Raw genomic sequence first — 16,700 nt, 5'->3', positions numbered from 1 at the left:
AATGGTGTCCATGACCCAGGTGGGGCATGACATGGCAGAGGCACCTGCCATTCTGGTGCCCCAATAGTGGCACCAGTGACCGCAGCAAGGCACCAGCAACTCCAAAAGCACACAGAGCTATGACGCAGGTACCAGCAGCACCTCCAGCAGAGACAGTAAAGGGTAGAAAATGCCCATTCTCAAATATAGCCAGAGGCAGCTCAGGCTAAAAAAAAAAAAAAAAATTAGGTATTCCACCTACTGAAAAATAAAATAAAGGCCTCTAATTGCCAATAAATTGAATTGTTTTGAGTAAAATTTTTTGGTTTTCTTGTAAATTTTTATTTTATATTGGAGTGTAGCCAATTAAGAATGCTATAACAGTTTCAAGTGGACATCAAAGGGACTCAATCACACGTATACACATATCCACTCTCCCCCAACCTCCCCTCCCACCCAGGCTGCCACATAACACTGAGCAGAGTGCCCTGTGCTATATGGTAGGACCTTGTTGAAAATCCATTTTAAATAGAACAGTGTACATGTCAGTCCCAAACTCCCTGACTATCCTTTCCCACATCCTTCCCCCTTGGCAACCAAAACTTTTAAAGCTTACCTAAATAAGAGAGACATTTGCTACTTCAAATATACTGGCTGAAGAACCATGAAAAACCATGATAACATGATATTACAAAAAAAAAGGACAGTTCTTCAGAAACCAAACTTAAATTCACAGAATTCTGCAATCTAACTGAAATAGAGAATTTCAAATAGCTGCCAACAAGCTACCAAAAAACTCAGGCAGTTCAGTGAGCTCAGGAATAAAATTAATGAACAGATGGAATGAATACTTTACCAGAATGACTGAACTAAGAAAGAACTAAACAGAAATTCTGGTGCTAAAGAACTCAATAAATGAGATGAAGAGTTCAATCGAAAACATTGGAAACAGAGCAGACCATATGGGATAAAGAATTAATGAGCTCAGAGTTAGAAATCTAGAAACAATTCGGGTAGAAAAGGAGAGAGAGAACATTTTTTTTTTTTTTAATGAAGAAATTCTACAAGAACTATCTGACTCCATCAGGAAAGGCAAGATAAGGGCAATGGGTGTCCCTAAAGCAGAAGAGAGGGAGGAGGGAGCAGAGGGTTTACCTAAAGAAATAATAGCTGAGAACTTCCTGAATCTGAAGAAGAAACTGGATATACAAGTCCATGAACCTAAGAGAATACCTAATTATCTCCATGCAAAAAGACCTTCTCTAAGACATTATAAGAAAACCATCAAAAGTCAGTGATGAAGAATAAATTTTAAAGGCAAACAGGGAAAAAGATAGTAACCTACAAAGGAACCCCCATCAGGCTATTCAGCAGACTTCTCAGCAAAAAAACTCTATCAGTCAGAAAAAAGTGGAATGAATTACACAAAATATTAAAAAATAAAAACTGTCAGTTAAGACTACACTATCCAGCAAAGTTGTTTTTCAAATATGAAGGAGAAATAAATGCATCCCCAGACAAAGGCTGAGGAAGTTTATCATCATTAGACACGCTTTGCAAGAAATGTTTAAAGGATTTCTTTTACCTTAAACAAAAAGGCAACAGTACACAAACCTTTAAGATGATAAATAGAATCAGAAAGTAGTTCCAACTTCATATCAGAATAGGAGGTTAAACATGAAGTTACAGCATAAAGATTAAAGGGGAAAAAGGCAGCAACTTGGTAACTAACTCACAACATAAAATGGATAATTTGAGATTTCAAAAACATAAGAGGAAAAGAGGAAAAGATGGGATCTGCATAAGTAAAGATAAGATTCTATCAGCAGAAAAAGGACTACCATGCTATCTATGTTTTATGCAAACCTTATATTAACCACATATTATTAATCTAGAACAGAGACACAAAACTTAAGAGAAAACTGAGAAAAACATCATTGAAAACCAAATTAAAACAGCAGACAGAAACACAAGAAAAGAGAAATAACAGAGATATGGAGCAACCAGAAAACAAAACAACAGTATTTGGTCCTTGTCAGTCCATAAACACCCTGGATGTCAATAAAAAAATGAAAAAAAAAAAAAAAAGACTGAATGGCTGAGTATATTTAGAAAACAAGACCCAACTATAGGCTGATTCCAGAAGACTCATTTAAGCTCTAAAGACAAACTCATTCCAGGTCAAAGTGAAGGAAAGAAAGATGATTCTCTAAGCATATGGCAGCCCAAAAAAAGTAGGGGTAACCATACTCATATCATACAAAACAGATTTCAAGGAAAAAAGATAGTAAGAGACAAAAGTAGACACTACTATACATGCACCTAATATAGAGGCACCAAAATATATAAAGCAATTATTAATAGACATAAAGGAGAGATTGAAAGCAACAAAATAACTATAGACAACTTTAACATCGAACTTACATCAGTGGATAATTATCCAGACAGAAAATCAACAAGGAAATATCAGCCCTAATTGAAACATTAGACCAGATGAACTCAGTAGATTTATATAAAACATTCTATCCAAGTGCAGAATATACATTATTCTCAAGTGCACTTGAAATACTGTCAATGATGGACCATATGTTAAAACACAAAACAAGCCTCAATAAACTTAAGACAAATCACACTGAGCATTTTTTCTAACCACAATAATATGAAACAAGATGTCAACTAGAAGAAGCTAGAAAAAACACAAATATGTGGAGACTAAACAGCGTGCCACTAAACAACCCTTAGATCAACAACAAGAAAAACCAAAGGACAAATAAAAAATACCCATAGACAAATGAAAATAAGACACGCCAAAATCTATAGGATGCAGCAAAAGTGGTACTAAGAAGAAAGTTTATAGGAACATACTCCCTTAAGAAACAAGAAAAATCTCAATCTAACCTTACACTTAAAGGAGCTAAAAAAATAAAATGAACAAAGCCCAAAGTCAGCAGAAGGAGAGAAGTAATAAAAATATGTCAGAAATAAACAAAATAAAGACTACAGAGACAATAGAAAAGATTGGTGAAATTAAGAGCTGGATTCTTAAAAAGATAAGATTAACACACGTTTAGCAAGACTCACTAACAAAAAAAGAGAGAAGACCCAGATAAAAAAAAAAAAAAAAATTCCAGGACCAGACAGCTTCATAGCTGAATTCTACTAAATTATTTATCCTTCTCAAACTCTTCCAAAACGTTAAAGAGGAGGGAATGCCTCCTAATTCATTCAATGAAGTCATCATTACCCAGATAACAAAACCAGACCAAGACAACTACAAGAAAATTACAGGCCAACATCTCTGCCGAACTAGAACTAAATGCAAAAATTGTCAACAAAATCAGGCAAACTTAATCCAACAGTACATCAAAAGGATCACATACCACACTCAGCTGGGATTGATTCCAGGGATGCAAGGATGATTCAATATTCACAAACCAATGTGATATACCACATTAACAAAATGAAGAATAAAAATCATATGATCATCTCAACAGATGCAGAAAAAGAATTTGATAAGATTGAATACCCATTTATGACTTTTAAAAACTCGATAAAATATGTATAGAAGGGACACACTTAAAAATAATAAAGGCTATATATGACAAAACCACAGTTAACATCACACTCAATGATGAAAACGTCAAAGTGATCCATCTAAGGTCAGGAACAAGACAAAGGTGTCAATTCTTGCCCTTCTTATTCAACATACTATCACAGTCCTAGCCAGAAGACTTAGCAAAGAGAAAGATAATAAAAGACACCCAAATTGAAAACAAAGTCAAACTGTCACTCTTTGTCAATAAAAGTTTTATACGTAGAAAACCCTAAAGACTCCATCAAAAACTATTAGAAACATTCATTGAATACAGTAAAGTTGCAGAGCACATGTCAACAGAAAAAAATTTATTGCATTTTTATACACTCACAATGAACTCACAAAAAGAGAATTCAAGAAAACAACCATGTTTACAACAGAAAAAATAAAATACCTAGGGGTAAATTTAACCAAAGAGGTGAAAGACCTGTGCACTGAAAACTATAAGATGTTGAGAGAAATTGAAGATACATAAAAATGGAAAGAATTTCTATATGAATGGAATGGATGAATCAATATTGTTTAATGTTCATATTACCTAAAACAATCTATAGATTCAATGCAATCTCTATCAAAATCCTAATGCTTTTTTAACAAAAATAAAACTAAAAATTATAAAATTTCAGTGGAATCACACAAAAAATAAACCCCGAATAACCACAGCTATTATTAGATGCTGAGAAGTTATTTGATAATATTTAGCAGACGCACCTACTAAAAATCTAATAGGAAAACAGAAAGTCACTCAGTTGTGTCCAACTCTTTGCAACCCCAGGGACTATACAGTCCATGGAATTCTCAGGCCAGGATACTAGAGTGGAGAGCCTTTCCCTTCTCCAGGGGTTCTTCCCAACCCAAGGATCGAAGCCAGGGTCTCCTGCATTACAGGTGGATTCTTTACCAACTCAGCTATCAGGGAAGCTCTTAAATAGGAAAAAAAATCTATTTAAATATAAATAAATCTACTCAAAGTTCAATAGCAAATATCACACAGAGTTAAAACACTAAAATGATGATTTATAGTTTGGAACTCAGGTGTTCAATACTGTCGTTATTTTTTATTCTTATTTTAGATGTTCCAGAAAATTTTATTTTAAAAAAGAAATAACTCCTATTTTAAAAGGGATAAAGCAGTCATTTGCTGATAATGCCGCTGTATACTCAGAATACCAAAGACATTCTAACTTAAAAATTACTAAATTTTACAGAAGAGATTTATAACGTGAATGGGTAAACAAATATACACGATCAACAGTTTTAACTTAGTATATGACTCTACATCAAGAAACATAAATGGAAAAAAAAAAAAAAAAAACAATAGTAATGAAATAGATAGAACTGAACCTCCCAGGGGCCAAAAAGCACATGAAAAACTTTATAAAATTTAATTGACACTACACACATTTAAGAGTCGGACACCACTGAGCAACCGAACTGAACTGAACTGAACTGAACACACATTTAAGAATGTATGTTTACACACTCTTTTAAATTCCACTTTTAAAAACAAATAGCAACAACAGCAACAATGAAAAAAATCTCTAACAATGTTATATTCTGGCCAGGACTTGGAGCCGCTGGAACTGATAGACTCCCGGTAGGATTCAAATAGTACAACCACTTTGGAAAAACAGTGTGATGGCGTTCTTTAGATTAAACATAACTTATTGCACAACCCGGCAATCTCACTCTTAGTTATGTAGACAAGAGAAATGAAGACATATGTTTCCACACTAAAAAGTGCAAGTGAAGTCGTTCAGTTGTTAACAACTCTTTGCTATCCCGTGGACTGTATGTAGCCCACCAGGCTCCTCCGTCCATGGGATTCTTCAGGCAAGAATCTGAAGTGGGTTGCCATTTCCTTCTCCATCCACACTAAAACCTATATCCACAATAAAACCCTATCCACCAGTGGCTCAGATGGTGAAGAATCTGCCTGCAATGTGGGAGACCCAGGTTCAATCCCTGGGTCAAGGAAGATCCCCTGGAGAAGAGAATGGCTACCCACTCCAGTATTCTTGCCTGGAGAATGTCGTGGATAGACAAGCCTGGAGGGCTAAAACAGTCCATAGGGTCACAAAGAGTCAAGCAGCTTTATTAATAATCATCACAAAATGTCTATAACCTGGTAAATGGAAAAACTGTGACTATTCAATAGAATATTCACTCCATGATGAAAATTTGAACTACTAATACTTTCAACAATTTATACACATTTTAAATGTATTATGCTAAATGAAAAAAAGTTGACACCAAAGGCCACATTCTATAGGCTTTCACTTATATACTATTCTGGAAAAGGCAAAACGAACTGAAGAAGAGCTCAGTGGTTGCCGAGGCTGGAGGTAGGGAAACAGTCAACAAGGTACACAAAGAGGTGAAAAATTGTCTTGTCTTGATTATAATGGTGGCTACATAACTGCATACTTGGTCTAACTCATCAAACAGCACATCTCAAAAAGAGGAATTTTATTGAATATGAATTATACAATCAACAAATCTAACTTAAAAAAATTAATTGAAAGCCTCAAACAAGGTGTGAATAAAAGGGAAAAAACCATGTTCTTAGATCATGGCTTAAAAGCAGAAAATATTAATTATCTTTAAAAGTATCATGTAAACTGATGTGATTCCAATTAGAATCCCCAAAGTATGGTTCTAGAATTGAATAAAATGATCTTGAACATTGTATGGAAAAATTAGTGTTCAAGGATAACTAAGAAAAAAGGAATGAGAGATAAGTAAGGACACTCATACTAAATACCAAAATATACTATAAAACCACTATGATCATATTAGTAAACAGACTAGAGTATGATAAAGTATATAAAAACAGATTCCAGTATAATTTATTGTATGATGTTTAAAAAGAAAGTTTTTGACTGCTGAACAGAAAGCATTTCTCTAAGTAAGAGAACACAATATTGAACCCCTATCTCATACCATAAACAACAACAAATTACAGAAAGATAGAAGACCCAAATATCTTTTAAAATTACAAAGAAATTTTTTTAATTTAAGTGTGGAAACTTTTCTTAACAAGACAGGAAAGCCCTGAATCTATAAACAAGAAAGGAGACATATTTTGATAAAAATAATAAATGGTTTATATAAGAAAAATACTAAAAATATTTCAGTGCACATATGTGCAATAAAATACAAAGAGCTCTTTAAAATTCACAATAAAAACAATTCAGTGGAAAAATGAACAAAGGATATAAGTAGTTCACTAATGAGCAAACTAAATGACAAAAACAAAATGAAAAGAGTTTAAACTTATAAATTCAGAAAATATAGATTAATATAACAATGAAATCACTGTATTTATTAGACTATCAAAAATGAAAACAAATGACATATGTTGCTGTTTAGGATGTTATTTAGTTATGATCAGACATTGCTGGTAGAAATGTAAATTATTGCAATCTTTTTGGAAAACAGTAACACAATATCTGCTTTTTTTTTTTCCTCTTAGCAATCCTGTTCCTGGGAATACATCACCAGTACAGAATATTCCTTGTACTTTTGCTCATAAAGGCAAAAATGTTAGAAGAAAAATTAATACTCATTCATAAAGAGAAATGTCAGAATAATACTCATCATGAAATATTATACAACAATTAGAATGGAATGAATTATTAATAGTTTTATACCAGTTGACATGATAACATTTCCATAAGGTATTACTGACTGAAGAAAAAGTCATTTAATATGATGATTAGATAGATATAGATAAAATCCTATATGTCTGTACAAAAGCCTGTAAGTCTATAGAGGAAAACATAAGATAAAAGCAAGGTTATTAGATATCCAATAGGGTTGGAAGGAGGTAGGAAAGTGTGCAGATGACATAGAAAAAGAAAGGATGAGACCACTCAAAAAGGAAAACTGCACTGATTTCAGTTAATATGTAAGAAACTTATCTCTTTTATGTACAATTACAGGTATAAATAAATATATATGATTCTATGGATGCATGAATTAATAACTTCAAAAAACAAAATTAGATTTACATCTGATATATGGGAACATCAAATGATAATTTTATGTGGAGAAAAACAAAATTTTGAGTGTATGGGTATTATTTTCGTATGTTTTTGAATGAACAAAGAGAAGGATATAGAATGATGATACCAAGCTATGAATCTTAACCCCAGAGGCTTGAAAATGGGTGACAGAGAGGTGCATGCAGTAAGGTGGGCATAATAAACAGGTTTGTGATAATAACCTTTCCTCTACTCATCCTATTTAATTGTTACAAAAAGTATATCTAGCTATTGTTAATTTAAACAACATCAAATAAAGGGAAATATATTGCAATGAAGGAAGAAAATAAAATTACTATTTAAGGTTAATGCTTTCAGAATAATTGGGGGAGTAACACAGATCTAAGGAAATGATTTACTGTGAGTCCCTGGAGAAAGTTTCATTTACAAACATGCATTTTAATCCAAACCAAGCACTAATCATTTACTTTGATAGAGCCCATAGACTAGCATTTCTGCAAATGTAAGTTTTTAAGTGACCTCCTTTAGAATTACTTGGGAAACCTGTAAGGGGAACATGCCTAAACTCCATTCCATATTTTCTGAATTAGCATCTCTAGTGTGAGACAGGAATCTACATTTTTAACTGCTCTCCCTCCCCAAGATGATTTTTAGGCAAAAAATAAGCTGAGAAACATAGCTGTAGACCAGTGATTCCAAGAGTTTACAGATAACACAGGCGTGCTAAGTTGCCTCAGTCGTGTCTGACTCTTTGCTACTCTAAGATAATAGCTGGGGCTTCCCCAGTGGCTTAGAGGTAAAGAATCTGCCTACAACGCAGGAGACACAGGTTCAGCCCCTGAGTCAGAAAGATCCCCTGGAGCAGGAAATTGCAACCCACTCCAGTATTCTTGCCTGGAGAATCTCATGGACAGAGGACACTAGCAGGCTACAGTCCGTAGGGTCACAAAGAGTCGGACATGACTGAAGCGACCAAGCATGCATGGACTGTAGCCCACCAGGCTCCTCTGTCCATGGGATTCTCCAGGCAAGAATGCTGGTGTGGCTTGTGATGCCCTCTTCCATGGGACCTTCCTGATTCAGGGGTGGAACCGGTGTCTCTTACCTCTCTTGCATTGGCAGGTGGGTTTGTTCTTTTTTTTTTTTTTTTTTTTTTTTTACCACTAGAGCCACATGGGAAGCCTCTTAGAGATCATAAGAATCATCATTTAAGAAAATATGATATGATTCAGCAAGTTTGGAAAACACAGCCTCAGGCAGTGTTAGCAAAGACTTCTATAAAACAATTGACACAACCAAAAAACAGGGCCACTACTTTACTGAAACATAGCTATAATTTTTCATCAATATTAATAGTGTTTATGCAACAGAAAAGGAAAACTGAGATCACAGGTTGCCTTGGTGAGGGATTTATGCTAACATCTTCTCACATTTACAGTCTCCCTTTCCACACAGGCCACGTTATTATAACTAGTAACTTCCTCCCAGTATGTGGCTGATTCCCTGGCCCATTATTTTGGGGATTTTGTCATTTAGTTCAGTTCAGTAGCTCAGTCGTGTCTGACTCTTTGCGATCCCATGAATTGCAGCACGCCAGGCCTCCCTGTCCATCACCAACTCCTGGAGTTTATTCAAACTAATGTCCATCGAGTCGGTGATGCCATCCAGCCATCTCATCCTCTGTTGTCCCCTTCTCCTCCTGCCTCCAATCCCTCCCAGCATCAGGGTCTTTTCAAATGAGTCAGTTCTTCACATCAGGTGGCCAAAGTACTGGAGTTTCAGCTTTAGCATCATTCCTTCCAAAGAACACCCAGGGCTGATCTCCTTTAGAATGGACTGGTTGGATCTCCTTGCAGTCCAAGGGACTCTCAAGAGTCTTCTCTAGCACCACAGTTCAAAAGCATCAATTCTTCAGTGCTCAGCTTTCCTTATGGTCCAACTCTCACATCCATACATGACCACAGGAAAAACCATAGCCTTGACTAGATGAACCTTTGTTGACAAAGTAGTCTCTGCTTTTCAATATGCTATCTAAGTTGGTCATAACTTTCCTTTCAAGGAGTAAGCGTCTTTTAATTTCATGGCTACAGTCATCATCTGCAGTGATTTCGGAGTCCGAAAAATAAAGTCTGACACTGTTTCCACTGTATTCTCATCTATTTGCCATGAAGTGATGGGACCAGATGCCATGATCTCAGTTTTCTGAATGTTGAGTTTTATGTCAACTTTTACACTCTCCTCTTTCACTTTCATCCAGAGGCTCTTTAGTTCTCCTTCGACAGGTAGATGATAAACTCCAACAGGTAGATGATAAACTACAAATCCATTCTAAATTCCATCTCAAGTCAACTGTGTGGTTTTGGATTGCTCACTTCGCTGTGCCTCAGCGTCTTTGTTATATGAAGAGAAGGGACTTTTTACAGATGCATGTAACATCCGTCTATAAATTTCAAGCTATTCAGTGGAAGAGAACTTTGCAGTAAATGCAATGTTCTAAGAAAATTTAGGGGATTGCCATAATGCACTGATAAACCAATCTTAAATTAGCAAATAATCTGGATATTCTATGGCCTTCTCACCTTATTTGTGGGGAGGGGTGCCTTTCTGCCATCTTTTCAGCTTTTGTCAAGCTTTGGTTTTTAGACATAATAAATTTAGCCAGCTTAGAGATTTATGTATAACAAGAAGAAATAAAAGTTTTAGTTGGTATAAGAATTCTTCCTAGAAAGAGAGAAACCCTTTGTTAAAACAATGCAGCAATAATCTTATTTGGAACAGAAGATGAGAAATAATGGGGCTTAAATATGGGTAAAACTGTTCTTCTTAAGACAAGACTACAGACTATTTGCTTTACAAAAAAAAAAGGAAAAGAAAAGAAAAATGAAAAGAGAGATAGAAATAAATGAACAGTGGAGGTGAAGCAAGAGGAAAGGCTGTGAAATGTGTGATGGGATTTCTGCAGAGAGCACCCATGTCTGCAATGGAACCTACAAAAATCACAAAGTGCTTGCTGCCAGCAGATTTTAAAAAACAACAATGCAAAGTAAAGCAAAACAAAACAGAAAAGTTGAAGTTCTGCACATCAGCAACAAGGGGAGGAGATGAGGCAACATTCTCTGCTGAGAACTTGCAGAGATTATGGGAAGCATTTTGGTCATACTTTCGGGCTTGAAACCAAGTTTACAGAAATTCTCAAGGGGCAGAGAAGCTCCTAAAGACATTTAACAAAATGACATCTGTATATTTTGGAGATCAACCATTAGCACCTTATTAAGAGTCTGAGAATTTACATGTGGATCCAGAATGAAAAGTAGCATATCTGGGTCAAATGAAGGCTTTGATACCAATAATGACATATAACTATCTCAAGAACAACATCATATACCTTAAAATTTTAACCCAGATTGGTTCTCTGACATCTGTACACAAACAAGCTTAAGCAGATATCAGTATGTTAGGTCTGAGACTGCTATATAGTGTTTTTGTTATGCAGGGAACATCAACTGGCAAAACCAGTTCTATTGTTTAGACAAACACCTTTTAAGTGGGAGTAATATAAAAACTATTCCGTAATTGATGTCCAACATTCAGATATTTATTTACCAGCTATTTATTGAGTACCGCTTATATACATGCCACTAAAGAGTCCCTAAAGGGCTTCCCTGGGGGCTCAGATGGTAAAGCGTCTGCCCGCAACGCAAGAGACCCAGGGTTCGATCCCTGGGTTGGGAAAATCCCCTGGAGAAGGAAATGGCGACCCACTCCAGTATTTTTGCCTGGAAAATCCCATGGACAAAGAGGCCTGGTAGGCTACAGCCCATGGGGTTGCAAAGAGTCAGACACGACTGAGTGACTTCACTTTCACTTTCACTTTCAAAGAGTTCCTAGAGGAATTTAAAGATATGTAAGAATTCATTCTGGAAGAATCTCAATAACTAGGTAAACAGAGTTTTATTCATATAAAGTTAAAAAAAATTTTTTTTAATTGGCTAGAAAGGAATTTCAGAAGCTCAAGTGTTCTTGGTTATATTTTAGGAACTATGTTAATAAGTTGGGCTCCTCCAGTGGTAAAGAATCTACCTGCAATGCAGGAGACTTGGTTGGGTTCAATCCCTGGGTCAGGAAGATTCCCCAGGAGAAGTATGTGGCAACCCACATGGATCCCGCAGGGTAAAGTGATTGGAGATTTGTTCTCTGTGGATCGAAACTTCAAGAAACGAGAATGGCAGGGCAATTAAGGCGAGGAGGCTGGGCCTGCCCAGACCATGTATTTCTTGTTCTTGAAGTCAGGAGACCTTCCTGCCCGCACATGCACAGATAAGACTCCTTGAAGGTAAAAAGGGAGTGAGGCTAAATAATACTAGGCTATCCAGATGCCTCTTCGGGTAAAATCTATCTTGGCTAAGCGATGAGTGCACACACATGGGAGGATCCTGAGATATACTAAATACGAACCAGGCACTAAATGTGAACCAGGTAGATCAAATGACTGGCCAAAGGAAAGCTGGGGGCAGTGCCCTATAAAAGGAATTCACACTGCCACAAGGGTGAAACTCGGTGACTCTCTCTCTCTCTGAGTCCACTCATGTGTCTATCCTCAAGTACTATACTCTTTTCCTCTAATAAATGCTTTACTTGTTTCAGTACTTTCCATCTTTGTGGAAATTCTTTTCTGCAAAGCCAAAAGCCAGGGTCCTTGTCACTGACTACTAGTCTAGTGGCTAGAATCTGGTGCTTTCAACCCAGCCCAGCATCTGGCTGGAAACCCAAGCCCTGCTCCAAGCTCTTGCAGGCCAAGCCACCCAAGATCATATCCCGTATTCTTGCCTAGAAAATCCCATGGACAGAGAAGCCTGGTGGGATACAGTCCCTGGGGTCAAAAAGGGTCATGAGTCAGATAACGACTTAGCAACTAAACAACAACAATATTAATAAATTACACATTAACAAAAGCTATATTTCAGGTGACAGAAAGATCAAATTGGATTTAGTAACCAGTGATGTCTTCACATAATGGAGAAGATGGACTTGGTTAACATTCCAGTGTGAACAATGATATGGAAGCTAAAATGTTAGGACATGGTCAGATCTGCAGGGCTGAAATGTGGTCTGTAGGGAGGAATACTGAGGGATGGAGTGGAAGGAATGGAGAAGCATCAGCAGCCTAGGATCTATCCCTCTCTAGTTTATGAGATCCATGGCTGACTGCTTAACATCTTTGAATGTGTGTTTTCAGATTATAAAATGGAAATTAATAATATCTACTCTGCCTTCCTCACAGCTGTGCTATAAAAATCAAATACGTTCAAGTATGTGGATGTAATACAAATGCATTAAAGTTTCATATGAATATAAGTTAGTTTTCATTTTTTTTACTGTCAGAGTCTGACCTACATTTTTAAGATGGGTAACCTCTTAGATTCTCAAGGAAGAGTTTTAATGGACTTCATCTCAGCTATTCTGAGACCTAACACTGGTGATTTCTCTAACACCTATCTGTTTTCTCAGATTCACAGTTTAAGTTTTGCCCTGGCATTCTTTACGTTTTCAATATCCAAATAAGACCCATTTCAAGGGTTTCTGCCTCCTGCTACCTCGCTATGATACTGCCTCCAGAATTAGGAAAAATTACTGTGCACCTGTGCTCAGTTGAGACTGCATGCCCATTATTGGACAACAAAATCTGCATAGCTCGCCTCTGATGAGAAAATTAATATAGATGAACATGGACTGTAGTGCATATTCTCAACACTAAACTGGGTGTCTGGATTTATTTTGAGAGTAAAAGGAACCAAAGGCTTTTAAAGCACATGTTGGGAGGGTAACAAATAAAACAGATATATGATTTCTTGGTAATATTAACCTTACAATTGGATTAAGGATAAATTGAATGGAAAGGTACCAATAATGTACCAGTGTTTCATTATCAAGTTTATATATATATCATCTCATGAATATTCAAAATACTCAATAGATATTAACTTATGGCAGACCTTAATCTAAAAAGGAATTAAGACAGTTTACAATAATACAGACAACATTATAAATTTAGATTGTAAAAACTCTAAGAGAAAAATAGATGAAATGTAAAATGAAGGTAGGAAAGATATAATAAACTGAATGATAATGTTAATGTATAAAATCACTCTTCAGAGTTACTTATCTTTGTTGAAAAAATGCCAAAAATTCATCTGTGTATGTTTTTAGCATCCTAAAGAAAGAAGAAAAGCCAATATGTTTAAGAAATTAGAATTATAATTTTTAAAATAACACTTTGTCATTTATTCAAATATTTGTTGATTATCTATATAAGGTGAAAGCACAGTTCTATGAGCTACCAACATGATGCCCAAAATATTTGCCTCTTAGAATTTGCATGTGAGAGACAGATAATACACAAATATATACTACAAGATCAGGTAGTGAAAAATTGAAGGAGGGAAATTAAGGTATGAAATCAGTTCAGTTCAGTTCAGTAGCTCAGTCGTGTCCAACTCCCTGCAACCCCATGAGCCACAGCATGCCAGGCCTCCCTGTCCATCACCAACTCCCGGAGTTCACTCAAAATCATGTCCATTGAGTCAGTGATGCCATCCAGCCATCTCATCCTCTGTCGTCCCTTTCTCCTCGTGCCCTCAACCCCTCCCAGCATCAGGGTCTTTTGCAATGAGTCAGCTCTTCGCATCAAGTGGCCAAAGTATTGGAGCTTCAGCTTCAATATCAGTCCCTCCAATGAACACCCAGGACTGATCTCCTTCAGGATGGACTGGTTGGATCTCCTTGCAGTCCAAGGGACTCTCAAGAGTCTCCAACATCACAGTTCAAAAGCATCAATTCTTTGGTGCTCAGCTTTCTTTATAGTCCAACTCTCACATCCATACATGACCACTGGAAAAACCATAGCCTTGACTAGACAGACCTTTCTTGACAAAGTACTGTCTCTGCTTTTTAATATGCTGTCTAGGTCGGTCATAACTTTCCTTCCAAGGAGTAAGCGTCTTTTAATTTCATGGCTGCAATCACCATCTGCACTGATTTTGGAGTCCAGAAAAATAAAGTCTGACACTGTTTCCACTGTTTCCCCATCTATTTGCCATGAAGTGATGGGACTGGATGCCATGATCTTAGTTTTCTGAATGTTGAGCTTTAAGCCAACTTTTTCACTCTCCTCTTTCATTTTCATCACGAGGCTCTTTAGTTCTTCTTCACTTTCTGCCATAAGGGTGGTGTGATCTGCATATCTGTGGTTATTGATATTTCTCCCGGCAATCTTGATTCCAGCTTTTGCTTCCTCCCGCCTAGCATTTCTCATGAAGTACTCTGCATATAAGTTAAAGAGTGACTAAAACAGCAGGTATAGTTATTTTAGATTAAGTAGCCAAGAAAAGCATCTTTGAGGAGGTAATATTTGAGCAGACATGACAGAAGTTGATTTCATTCTGAATTTGGCAGGAAGCCACTGAAGATTTTAAGCAAGGAATGATATGATCTAATTTATATCCTTATAAAAGGATTTCTCTAGCTTTTGCATGAAGAACAGATTGCGGGCTGACAAGAGACAAAGTAGGGAGATAAGTTAGGAGGTTATTCCAACAGATAACATAATGGCCTAGATAAGCGTGACAGCAGTGAAGGTGATGAATAGTTGGATTTTGAATGTATTGTGAAGGGAGCTTGCAATATGAACCAGACATGGAGTGTGAAGAAAACAGCAACATCTAGGAAGACCCCTAAGTTTTTATATTGATCAAATGAATGGTGGACCTATTTACTGAAAGGAAGATGCCTGGGTAGAGCAGGTTTAAGAAGCAAAATCAAGACATTAATTTTGATATGCCTATCAGATATCTAAAATGAAGATGCTTGAAAAGCACACATCTGAAGAAGGAGTCCAGACTGATGACATAAGTCTTATGATAGAATTTAAATATTAATTTAAATTTTAGATAGGACTAGATAAGATTCCTAGGAAGAAGAGAATGTAAATAAAGAGGCCGTACCTAAGTACTAAGTCCTATAGGCATTTCAACACTCAGAGGTTGGTGAGTTATTTTCTCTTTGCAACCATCCCCTCTAAGGTGATCAATCATTTCAGTTTGCTCAAGATTGAAGGCTTTCCCAGGTTGTAGGATTCTGAGTACCAAAGCCAGAAAGTCTCAGGCAAATTAGATGAGATGGTCACCCTAAACCATCAATCCATCCATTTTCACTCTTTCTTCCCTGCGCTATGCCCCAGGAAGCTGACCTCAACAGACTGCCATCACCCCAGCTCCCTTCCCTCTGTCTTTCTAGGATTCACCAAATGGGAGGCATCAGCAGATTTGAAGGTGGGATGAAAGGCATGGATATTTATTTCTGTCCACCTCCACCTCCCTGGAAAAAAAAAAAAAAAAATGGTGGATTTCACTCCCATGGAGCATGCCTTTTTCAGGAACCAAAGGCCTTTTTCCAAGCTCCATTGCCATGCCCTATCCCCCTGTACATCTGGGCCCGAGGGTGGTAATAGCTTCCTGCTGATGCTAACCCCCAGGTGCTTCATAGTCTTTACACAGCAAAGTCCTGCTGCCACTAACCTGTCTAAATAGCCCCTAAGTTAAACTCTCCCAGGTCAAATATGATAAAGCTAACAATAGCTTGGGAAGAGCAGGAGGGTCCAAGGAAGGGCAGTGAGGTGGAAAGGAGCAAGGAAGTTCAGGAACTGGGAAGCCAGGGGAGTTGTGAATCATCAAACTCAGTGATACTCAGTTTGGTAATACCTTCTCCTAAGAGGGGTTTTATACACTTGTGGGGTGTTTTTTGCTCTCAATAATAATTGTGAGGGTGCTACTGGTATTTAGTAGGCAGGAACTAGGGAGCTTGAGGTCCTCCTATATTCTAGATGGTCCCAGTTATCAAACTTGAGGTCCTCCTATATTCTGCATGGTCCCAACTATCAAACAATTGCCTCATGTCCTGGTAGGTTTTGAAATACCTGGTTGAACATTCTTAAAAGTGGGGAGGGGGGGAAGGTTTGATCTGATCTTAGACTTTATTTCAACATAACATATTTTTGCAGAGTTTTAATACATATTTTCCATTTTCAATAAATGCAAACACCATGTAAATCAAAGGGAGGTTGT

The sequence above is a fragment of the Bos grunniens genome, chromosome 2 (assembly GCF_055505025.1).
Source record: "Bos grunniens cultivar Pamir isolate PY7600 chromosome 2, Bosgru_T2T1.0, whole genome shotgun sequence".
Lineage (NCBI taxonomy): Eukaryota > Metazoa > Chordata > Mammalia > Artiodactyla > Bovidae > Bos > Bos grunniens.
This window is presented reverse-complemented; position numbering follows the sequence as displayed.